Source organism: Tenrec ecaudatus, chromosome 1 (assembly GCF_050624435.1).
Source record: "Tenrec ecaudatus isolate mTenEca1 chromosome 1, mTenEca1.hap1, whole genome shotgun sequence".
NCBI lineage: Eukaryota > Metazoa > Chordata > Mammalia > Afrosoricida > Tenrecidae > Tenrec > Tenrec ecaudatus.
In genome coordinates this window covers 87,876,796-87,889,234 of record NC_134530.1, presented here as the reverse complement: position 1 = coordinate 87,889,234, position 12,439 = coordinate 87,876,796, and positions in this window count along the sequence as shown.

Genomic DNA, 12,439 nt, shown 5'->3' with positions numbered 1-12,439 from the left:
CTGCTCAATATACTCCAAAAGGAAGGAGGAGAGTATCACATTGAAAAACACTGGCCCACAAGCAGGATATCTGCACCTGGGTGCAAGTCTACATAGCTAGAGGCTCAAAGAAAAAAAGTGTGTGTGTGGGGGGGGTCCTATAGGAATGCCCACTCTTGGAGTGAAGTGATGTGTTAAGGCCGCCCTTGTTCAAACTTACTCAGATTTATTATAGGTATAAATCATTTTCGAGTGAGGGGTAAGAAATAGGAGGAAGAGCAAAATAGCAGTATGAAATAGTCTTAACTCTCTAGTTACTGCTGTGCTTGGCCTTCCGGCATTTATTACGACAAAAGTCATTCCCAAATGCTCAAGAGACCATTTTCAACCCCTTCTCCTTAATGTCCTTGGGAATCTCTCAGATTATTTGCTAAAGTTTAAGAGGAAATAATAACTTAAACTTTTCACGAGACAGTGCCGTTTTCCTCCTACCTAAACAACTACTTTTCCTTGGTTGCTCTTGTATCACTGCAGGGAAGAGAGGTCCTAATAGCTTAGCCGACTAACCGAGACAACATCCCTAGCTAGGAAAACCTTTACAGGGATCTATAACTTCAACGCTCTCCAAGTTTCCTCGATAGAAGTTTCTGGCTGACAGTCCAAACATGTAACTGAGGCACAGTGAGAAGTTACTGTTCCGCGGGAAGCTCTTCCAGAACAGATTAAAATCTTTTTGTGTGTGTATTAAAAGATAGACTTCACATCTGCATCTTTCCCAAACAGCACAGCTTCAGCTTCGTACTTTTAGATGAATCTCAAGAAAAGCAATAATAATAAAGAACGGGCATGTCGCCCTGGTTTGTTTGTTTTAATGGGGAAAAGTAATCTAATGCTGATATTCCGACTTTTAAAACTTCTTTTGTTGCAGTAGTCCAAGAGCCCGCGATTTCCAACTTTGTGCGGTTAGCAATATTATCTTAAGTCACTTTTGGCGCCCTTCGTAAGACTTTTGGAAATGGGACGATTGTTTGCGCCCTCTAGGCAAAGGCTGGATCCAAGTTCAGCACCAAAGCTCTTCACATCCGCTCCTGCTTTCTCTCCTATCTCAGCCAGCTCCCGCTCCCCTCCCCCGCAGAGCAGGGGGGCGGGGAGGCGGGGGAAACACTACAAAGCACAGTTCCAACTACAGCCTTGGGAACAAGGCTGAGAAAAATACAGTAGAAGAGTTACAGTTACAGAATAGCTTCTGCTAACTTTCTCTCCTCTCCAACAGGCATAAATTTAAGCACACACACACACACACACACACACACAAAGAAACAGATGTTCCTCACGGGGCAGTCTGGGGCAAAAAACATTTCCAACTCCTCCTTTTCCGAAGTTACAAAAGTAAATCCTTGTCCAGAGTTCACAAAGAAGCTAAGACACTTCAGAGAGAACAGGAATGGACCAGGAGGGGTGGAAGAAAGGACGGCAGCGTGGGAAGCACAGGTGAAGTACCAGAGCTAGTTTACTGCAATCATATAAATGGCCCATTGTTAGGAAGGATAACCCCCTTATTGGAAATAACCGCGCCAATCATTTATTTTGCAAGTGCTAGGAGGCTGCCTTGAAATGGGGTTGTCTTTGCGCAGAGGAGGCTCCTGCCATGCTCTCTGCTATCCATATTCTTCTTGGCACAGAGCCCAGCCTTGCATTTACTGTGTTTTATTTGCAGAAACGTTACCTTGCCAGCTTTAGTGAAATCCTCTTAGATATATAAATTACGTCAATAAGGTTTCACTTATATGTACATCTCAAATACTTCTCGTTTCGAAGGTTACTTAATAGGAAGATCTTATTAATATGATTTAAATTGTAATGCCCAAAGCAGTGAAGATAAAAACTGGACTCATAAGTGACACTACCATTAACTCTGTAGTTCTTACCAAGACTAACCTCATTAACTAGCATTTCCCAGCAGTTTTTTTCCCTTCCCTGCTTTTTGACCTGTTGGAACACTTGTGTGCACATTGTTCTACTCTTCGAATAATCCCACATTGCATCGTGCCACTAAACTGAGCATCCAAGTGGAGTTTTGCCGCAAATGTCCAAGGCAAATTTGATTGGAAGGTCTGAAGCTTTGGGAAGGAGCTCAATGGCAATTTAATCCTAAAATGGGAAAGAGCCCGTGTTATTTTCCATTCACTTCCCAACCGAGTTAGATGTCTATGCTGCCCCTACAGAAGGAGGAGATAGACATATTTTAGTCAGAGGCTGCCAGTTTCTGTCTCTAAGACAAGCTACTGCCATTGGTTTCCCCTGGATTGGTGTCAAGGTCTTGTCTAAGGCCAGGTTCCAGCTATCAGCTAGCACACTCACAACCTCTACAGGCGGTGTGGTAACATGAAGATATGTAAACTGACTGTCTTCTTGGCTATTGACCATACAGTTAAACAGCAAAATTCAAGAAAGTACCCCCACCCCCACCCCTGGCCTTTTAAATGCATAAAACTGCTGTCAGTCCACCTGTGAAACTTTCCTTCCCTTAAAACTGTTGTTCAGAGTCAGAGAAGAGGGGCTGGGGCATTCCGGCAAGGACTTGAAAAGCCAAAGCTTCTCAGATCCTCAGAGTTGTGGGTTTTTTGCAATGCTGACTGTGCAGTGTACTGCTTCCTACAGCTCACTAGAGTCTCACAACGCAGTCACGTTTTAAAACTGCACATTTCTTCAAGAAGTTGAACTTCACCTTCCAGAGCAATTTAAATATATATATATAGTCATCAGTTCAAAGTTGAACATTTCTCTAGCAGAACTTCCTGACTTTCTCCAAAGGAATAAAATCCCTGCAAAATCTCCCAGTGAGCTATTCTTGTTGCCGTTGTGTTTCTTAAACTCGAAAACTCTTCTGCCATTGTGCTCGCTAAATCCGGAAGCGCTGGCAGCTCTGACAGCTTGCTCGGCACCAGCCCCTCCGGAGCCGCGGGGAACTTCAGAGGCCCTCTGCCCCGCCCCCTGGCTCCTGCGAGCCAGTGTACAGCCACGCTTCCTCGCCATTGGACCAAACTTTTGTCAATCTCCCATGTTTGTCCCATTGATTAGGGGATCGAATCGTCAATTATTCTCCGGGTCAGGCATTTCTTTTCGGGTTAGGTTGACTGTTAAGGCCAGACGTCTTTTTACAGAATCGAGCACGTACATGATTTTTTTCCCTCTCTTTCTGGAACCGAGCAAGCGCGAGGAGAAGTGGGGGGAAAAAAAACTGTCAAGCTCAGCAGTTTTTTCAAATCCCGAAAAAAAAAAAGGAAGGAAACCCGGTCTCGATGCAGAAAAACAAAAAGCCATCTACGAAACTATATTTTTAATCAAAACCAGCACAATAGACATCTACCCAGAAGTCACTTAAATGAACATGCTTAAACAAAATTACTATGCCATTGTTTATATAATGCACACCGTATAAATGGAAAATAGAAAGTGTAAGATGTACACGTACCATTGCAATGTAAAAAGAGTACGTGAAAAACTTTAAAATGCACAGACGAATAGCTTCATTTGTTGTTCCTTTTTTTTTTTTTGCATTAAAAAAATCGAAATAAACTTGGAACCGTTGAAAACCCGGAAGAGATTTTTTTTTAAATGCGGTTGGCCAATTGCAGGCTTCTTGGAGATTTTTTTTTTTTTTCACTCCAGATCAGAAGGCTTCGGCAATTGCAATGCGCGCTTTCTCCCCCTCTCCCTGTCTTTCTCGCACTCCCCTTTTGAACGCCGTCCAACCCGGGCTGTCTGGTGCGCAGATTCTCTCTGGTTATGCCTTGTGTGCTCTGGGAGGTTCGAGACTTTGCAGAAGTTGCGATCGATTCCGCAGTCCCTTTCTCCTTTCCCTCCCCGGTGTTTAGTTCTGCAATCGCTGCAATTTGCATAGTAACCAAGCCGGAGGCGGCCGCCGCGGCTGCGGGCGGCGGGACCCGGGAGGGGTCCGGGAAAGGCCTGGCCCCCCTTCCCCCCTCCTCCCCTCCCCCCGTCTTTCTCCCGGACAGGCTCCTCCTCCCCCAAGGCGTGTGGCCAATAGGAGCCCCCTCATTCAGCGCAGGCTCCGGCCGGGACAAGGTTCGGAAGAAAAGCCCCAGTGTTACGAGGCCCTGCCGGAGGGGTCGTGCTTTGGGCGCAGGAGAAGCTCGCCTGCGAGCGGACCTCGCGACCAGGTTGGGGTTGATGCGAGGAGCTACGCCTGCGCTTGTGCGGGTTTGCACGTTTTAATCAAGTCTGCACACCTGCGTTCTCCGTTTCTTTTTCCAGAGCCTCTTGTGAGTTATTAGGCTAGTTCATGGTGGTTAGTGAGAGATTTAACCTTTATTTGCACTGGTGTAGACCCAGAGTTAAAGATCCTCTTTGGTGTCTTAAATCAGGAGAGTGCAAAATGTCACAGAGAAATAAAGCCGTGATAAAGCTTCTACCTTGGGTAGAGAGTAAGGCAGTGGGTCTGTTCTGCCAGATGACTGATTATTAAATTGTTAGCTGGGCTCGCTCGTGAATAAAGCTGTGCTTTTTAAAGCAGGGAGATACAGTGAGATTCTCATTTATTCTCCAGCATCTGATTTGCCCATAACCTTACAAAACTTAGGTTCCACAAAGTTTAGCTATTTCTATTTAAGGGGGGGAGGGGCTTTCTAAAATTTTTTAAGATAGTCATTGGGATGTTATGCTCTGCATCTCAATGGCTCATCTCATTTCTTTAGCCAGGACTTTCTTGAAGACCACATAATCTGAATATAAGTCAATGTCAACATCTTGTGCAATCGTTTTAAAATAATAAAATAGCTTTTGGCGGGGTGGGGGCCGAATCTAAAGAGAGGAGTATCCCCTTTAAATAGCAAAACGGAAGCTTCCAGACCATTGGGGTGTGTGTGTAGGGGGGGGTGTATGATAGTTTGCTTTATATCAGTTGCTAAGTAGCATAGAAGATTTTGCTGAATAACTGAGTCATAGAAGAATGTCAAGCCCACTTGATAAAAAGTACCAATAGGAAGTTAAGAGACCTAGGAAAGAACATGACAGTTGTCACCTTTTGGTCACCATCCCCTTGGTGAATTACCAAATTAATGACTTAATAATACTTGTACACTTCAATCAGAATCCAGTGGGATTTAGCTACTGTTTTTCTGATCACATTTTGGACCTTAGTCAAGAAGTTTACCACTGGCTCACTGATGCAGCATGGCTGGGAAGTGCTGCCAGGTGGCCTCTTGGGTGTTTCCTTCGTCCCTTGTGGATTCAGGTAGGTTCTGGCTAGAAAACTAGAAAGTCAGTGGCATTTAATTCAGGGGTCTTTCACCACTCCCATCAGCATTCTACTTTCACATTTGAAACACACATGATATGATTTAGTGTTTGGGGGGCAGTGGGGTTGTTTACATTAATTGTTTAAAGTAACCCAAAAGTTCTAGGCCTAGTTCTAGGCTGTATTAACCTAGGAAATTACAATACGCCTATAAAAGGACATCACCCTATTATTGTGGGAATGAATGACTGCATGATCAAGAGCTAAGAAACTTTCGAATGCATAAGTCCCGATTTGTGTCGCATTTCTCTGTAGATGGCATGGTCTGAATAATCTCAATACTATACCAGCCCTGGCCTTGCCAGTACTTGATAATAATGATTGGTGTGTCCATTGTCTATATTGCATGACCTCAGCTTAATATGATAGATTGGCACCATTTTCATAGCGACCTTTTCTCTTTCTCTCCATCTAGTGTCACATAAGGGAACCCTGGTGGCATAATGATTACACATTGGGCTGCCAACCTCAAGGTCAGTTGTTTGAAACCACCAGTCCCACCACTGGAGAAAGAATGGGGTTGGTTTCTACTCCCATAAAGAGGTACAGTCTCTGAAGTTCACAGGACAGTTCTACCCTGTCCTATCTGGTGACTATGAGCCGGCATCAGCTCAATGACAGTGAATTCAGTAGGTTGGTCTCACATACTTTGGGCACATTATCAGGAGAAATCGGTCCCTGACAAAGGACATCATCCTTGGTCGACAGAAATGAAGAAGACTCTCAAAGAGATGGACTGACAGTGGCCTCAGCAGTGAGTTCAAGTGTAATGATGGAGAACATGGTGCAGGAGCAGGCAGTGTGTCCTTCTATCATACACAGGGCCGTGGTGATTGGAACCGACTGCATGACCTAACAGAAAGAGTCAATAATAACACAAGAAAGGCCTTGGTGTACAATGCAGACTTTAATATCGACTCTGCTGTGTGAAGTTGAGCAAGTTATTGAACCTCATCATGCTTTTGATTCCTCATCTGGAAAACGAGAACACACAGTAGCTATAATAATCATAGTGTTGCTGTTGTTGATTTTGTTTGTTGTTATCAAGTTAATTTCAGCTCATGGCAACCTCATAATGCTAGAACAGTTGAAAACCATTTTTATAGGCACATTGAATATACTAGAGTTGGAGATATAAAGAAAAATGCATTCTTTCTTCCTCCAAGAAGCTTATATTCAGGAAAAATAAGACACAAAGCAAAATAATAATGTGATGTGGCAAGTGCTATGTCCAATATGTTGTAGATGCAGTTTTTGTTGCAACAGAACAAAGCACTGCCTCACCCTAAGTGTATATACAAGCAATTGGTACAGAAATAATAGAGTGACTGATTTTGCCTGGGTTATGGATGAAAATAGCCATAGAGACACTTAAAAGAAGAGATGGCATTTGTTCAGAAGTATGTATTTGTCAAGGAAGCAACAGGGCATTCTCTTCTGGAACAACAGACTGAGCAGTGATGTTAATGAATGCAACATTCCCAGAGAGTGGGGTGTGCTCCATTGGAGTCCAGTGGTTCAGGCTAGTGCTTGTTTGCATTACAGGAGTTAGAACATGAAGCTAGTGGGCAGCCAGAGTGAATGAAGCCGCAGTGAAGAAGTGTGAAGATCCTTACTGGAAGCCTTGTGAGCGGTTTGACCTTTTTCTTAAGGGATTGGAAAGGTAACCAAAGGGAATTAAGCAAAGAATTCACAGTGTAAGCTTCACCAGCTAGGGAGACTAGGGAGCCTAAGATTCACCAGCAATGGAGGCAAAGAGACCAGTTATAACAGATGAGAGACCAAATCCTGACTGATGGAGCAGCAAAAAGAGTGAGGGAAGGAAGACTGTAGGATCCTCAAGAAGGAATACACTAGGGCTTAATAATCGGTTCCCATTGAGTGATTGTTTTACCCAGAGTCCCCTCAAAACCTCAATAAAACTAATCTAGAGGAATGAACAAATCCATTTTAGGAGAAACACATGCTCCTTCAAAGTGAGAATTGCAGAACTGGGGCATGCTAGAAAAGGACATTGAATTTGGTAAAGTAGAGGCTTAGTGAAAATGAGATGGATTGATGCAATTGTCACCGCAATGGATTCATGCATAACAGTCATGAAGATAGCAAGGGGCTCTCCGTGAGATAACAATAACATACAAGAAGACTTATCGGTGATAGAGGCTCTGACTACTCCACACATTGCCTCTTCTACGTCTTTAAACCCACCAAGAGAAAATAATGCCCTAAACAATTATAACAGCTCAAGTGGATTAAGTATGTGCTGTGTATTAGCTCCTGCTACCGCTGGGTATAAATTAATGCTCAGTATCCTCAGTTCCATTATGCGTCCGAAAATCAGCTGCACATTGTATAGGGTGGCTTGTAGTTGCCAGCACCATTGATTGACAGACTCATGTTTCCACGTAGGCTGGCTTTATGCCTTGAAAACTGTAGGCCCTTCCAGGAATTCTGCTTTGTTGACCCAAATGAAAAGTTAATCCTCTTGCAAAGTATTGATATAGAGGTTAGAACATCGGAGTCTTGCAGACTTAGAAACAATTTAAATTTGCATCTCTATTTCTAATAAATCAATTGAAGTATTAATTTCTTAATTTCATTGAGTTTTGAGATATAGATATATTTTACACTTTCTTGATTTGCTTGTGTAAATCCTAGATTATACAAAGCACTCTTTATATAATGCAATCAATACTGACATTTAAATGGCCAACACTGCAATGTAAATAATAAACACTTGAAGCAAAAATAGATCTAGGTGGAATTACCAAGTCTCATAGAGATTTCTTAAATTATTTCTCAACCAGCTGATAAAGCTTTTTCAAACGTGTACCAGGTATATAGATAAACTTTTGATATGTGAATGGATTTTGAGCTAACCCTTGATCATAAACCCTAAGCTAGGAACAGTTACTTCTTACAATGTACCCCTGCTCAACACTTGCCCTCATGAAGTGATCACTGAAGTTATGGGTGCTGTAGCAAAAGTTAGTGAAGAAATCAGATAGTGTTCAGCTGTCTGAAAGAATTCCATCTGGAGTCTTAAAGGCTTGTCTTAAAACAAGCAGCCACCTAAGTGAGGTATCAGTTAAATCCACATGGAAAGAGCACACCAGCCCGTGTGATCCAAGGATTATAAATAACAAAATCCAAAATCAGAGGAGAAAATTGTATTAGAGCATAAGTTTTGAGTACCCAGTTTGCAGAAGGCTATGGATGAAGTTGAAAGCCCAAAAGCTGTTTGCAGAGTCTCTGTGCAGATTAAGCCTCCATTGAACCCCCTCTGACCATGGACTAGAGATGTGAGTAGCCTGTGGTCAGAGAGAACGCTTCAGAAAGAAGACAGCTACAGACACAGTTAGGTTAAAATTTAACACACCGTTTGTTTTCCCTCTGACCCAATTTTAATTTGTTCTAGTTTATACTCTGCTTTCTTTTGGACTGAGGTTACTCTGTGCTTTATTTTGTTGTTGTGTTGGGATTTTTTTGTGGGGGGAGGAGGGATATTATTTTCTCTCTGTGAAAGATGAGTAATTTAATAGTTCTTTAGGGTTATGGCAAAGGGAGTTGGACGGTAATGGGGAACAAATTACATGGGGTACAAGAATGGAAAGGGTTCTAAAATTGATTGTGGTGATGATTACACAACTCTTTTAATATATTTAAGCCAGCAAATTATATGGTATGTGAATTATATACCAATAAAACTGTTAACTTTAAAAAAAGGAAATCCAGGAATTGATGAAGTTCCCACATAAGCAGACAGTTATTACCACCCCCACCCCCAAATCTATTCTCTATCTTAGGGTACAGGCATGCTCAGTTAGAGCCCCTATTGTCCAGCCTTCCTTGCAGCTAAACATGGGCAAGATGAAGTCTTTTTCAGCAGAATGTGAGTAGAATTTCTCAGTGTAACGGCCATATCTCGCTTAAAATAACATTTTTCTGGGGCATGTGGTCTTTTTACAAAGGCTGCAATATGACCATGCCCGACACCCACCTTCAACTACATAGGTAGGCCAGGAGAATACCCCTTAACCTCATAGATCAGAGCAACACGATGGGCGGAATGTGGGTCTCTAACTTACCTCATGGAGCAGAACAGCTTCTACAGCTTAGACTATGTTTAAACCATGTGTTTTGGGCTCCCTGATACAGCGGAGACCTAACCTTTGCTGTAAGTAGCAAAGTAGCATCTAATACAATGTCTTACTGCCTTAAAGAGTTTTTTTTTTCTCTCTAAAATCTTATGGCCTTTCCCCAAATTTCACCATGTGCCCGTCAGTGTGTTGTCCTGTGGTGGTTTGTGTGTCGCTGTGATGCTGGATTCTCAGTTGCTGGTATTTCGTATACCAGCAGGGTCACCCACAGTGAGCAGGTTTCGGCAGAGCTTCCAGACTAAGAACAGACTACAAAGAAGGAATGGGCTGTCCGTTCTGAGAAATTAGTCACTGAAGCCTTTATGGGTAGCATCAAAACAACATCAGAGTCCCCAAATTGGTACACATGTCATTTTATTGTCAGTCCCTCTTCTAGACTTCCCCGCAGTTCAATTAGCTCTCTGCCTCCCCCTGCCCTAGTCCAAGACTCACTTTCTCCTTTTCATCATGTTCTTCTTCTACATAGATGCTCATGTCTCTATTCCCTTGTCTGTGCAATTCTCTGCCTAGAAGTCCCTTCAGTCTCTCGGTTCCATTCATTTTCAAGAACATGCCCAAGTCTGCTCCCCAATTCCTCTTGGCACCATGTGTCATTCTCTTCATCTGCACTCATCCCTGCCATGGCTCTCTTCACACTGCGTGTCCATTATTGATCTCTGCATCTCTCTACTAGACTATGTGTTCCTTGAAAGTGGCATGATTTCATTTATCTTTGTATCCTTATTAGGAAAGTACTATAATAAACCTTCAATAACTGTCTGGTGAATTAATGCATGACTGGAGTGCATGAACTATTTTCATATTTTCCAGCTTTTTAAGTGACAGAATACAGAGTAGAAATGCAACTTATACAAGACGTGACATTATCACTATGGACAAAATTAAAGTCTAAAAACCAGGACACTGAGTTGCCTTTTCACAGGTCTTCCACACATGTCACATTTAACCTTCCTATCGGGTAGGTGGGAGCTATGGTGGCGTAGGGTTTTACAACTTTGGCTATTAACCTCAGGGTCAGCAGTTCAAAACCACAAGCTGCTCCACAGGAGAAAAGTGGGGCTTTCTATGCCTGTAAACAGTTACAGTCTCAGTAATCCACAAGAGCAGTTCTTCCCTGTCCTAGAGGGTCATGATGAGTTAGACTTGACTTGATGGTAGTGACTTTGAGGTTTTTGGGTTTTTTTAATTGAGTAAGTGAATCAAGCATCGTCATTCTTACCACGCAAGTGAGGAAACCGAGTCTCAGGAAGCTCTTGAGAGTCATTCGCTTAGTGAGTTGTTGACTAGAATGCAATTGCTATGGTTTGAGTTGTTCCCCGAGCCAGCTCCTCCAGGGAAGCTTTGTAGTCATAGAAACTCAGTGGCAGTTCCACTCTGTCTTGTAGGGTCACCGTGAGTCAGAATTGACAAGATGGCTCAGTGGCAGTTCCACTCTGTGCTGTAGGGTCACTATCAGTCAGAATTGACAAGATGGCAGTGGAAGTGATGCCCCAGGAGGAAGATCGATAATGTTCTCTAACATGCACTTTGGGTTTGCCCTTAATTCTAGCTCCAATCTAAGAACAATTGATTCTTATGACATAGCCTTGGTTGAGGCTTGCCCTTATGAAGAGATCGCTGAGGATGTGGATGTTACAGCAAAGTGTGGTGAAAAACTAGATGGTGCCTGGCTATGAGAAGGAGTAGCATCTGTGGTCAAAAAGCTTTCCTTCCAACAAGCAGCCACTTAAGTGAGACATTAACCAAATCCACATGGGAAAGTACACCAGCCTGTGTGATCCCAGGATTGTAAATAACAAAATCCAAGTCCAAGGGAAGCTATGCTATCAGGGCTTACATTGTGAACACCGAGTTTGCAGAAGGCTGTGGATGACAGTGGAAGTCCAATATCATTTGCATGGTCCACGTACACCTTCAGCCTCCACGAATCCCCACTGATCAGGGTCAAGGGATATGAGCAGCTTTGCTATCAGACAGAGAGCACTGTAAAGTCGATTATGGCAAGCTCAGTAAGGTTAAATTGTAATACCTCATCACTTGATCTCCCTTTTGACCCATTTTAAAGTTGTCTCAGTTACAAAGAAAATGAATGGGAAATACAGGTGGATTCAGCCTCTGGTGAACCCCTTCTGACCATAGACCAGGGATGTGAGTCGCCTTGCTATCATGCAGAACGCACAGCAAAGTGAATTATTGCAGATGCATTTAGGTTAAAATTTAGCACCTGATCATTTGCTCTCCCTTATGTTTGATTTAAATTTGTTCTAGTGTTTAATATTCTCTGCTTTCTTTTCTATTGAGATTTTTATCTGTTTTACTTTGTTATTGTAGTTTGTTTGGTTTTTAAACATTTTTTCTGTACATGAAATCCAGTCTAGGAGAATCCATAAAGACAGTAACTGCATTTATGGTTCCTGGGGGTTATGGCAGAGGAGGTTGGTGGGCGGGGGGATGGGGAGCTAATGATGATGAGTACAAGAATGAAGAAAATGTTCTAAATCTGATTGTAATGCTAATTGTTCAAGTCTTCTTGAGGTGATTGAACTAGTGAATTATATAATATGTAAATTATATACCAATCAACTGTTTAACATGAATGAAACAAGTAAAACAGAAACAATGAGGATGTTGGCATGATGTGAGGAATCTCGACTCACATGGTTCCAAACTGAAGAAGGCCAGTGGTGGTGTGTTTTGTGGTTTTATTTTTGAGGGGTAGAGGGGGGTGTCTTCACACACACACAACGTTATTTGAATACCTGTATGTTATACGAGAAACCTTCAAAAGGGTTTTGGAAAAATCCTTTACTTTTGATTCCATTTTTTCCTAGGAACTTTGTAAAGCATCCTCCTAGGATTAGAAAGAGGGGCTTCTTTTATTGTGTTGATGAATTTATGACAAAGCAGCATGGGTCCTAAATCCAATCCCTTCCTTCTGAATGGGGTCTTATGAAAAAGACAGACACGCACGCACACACAC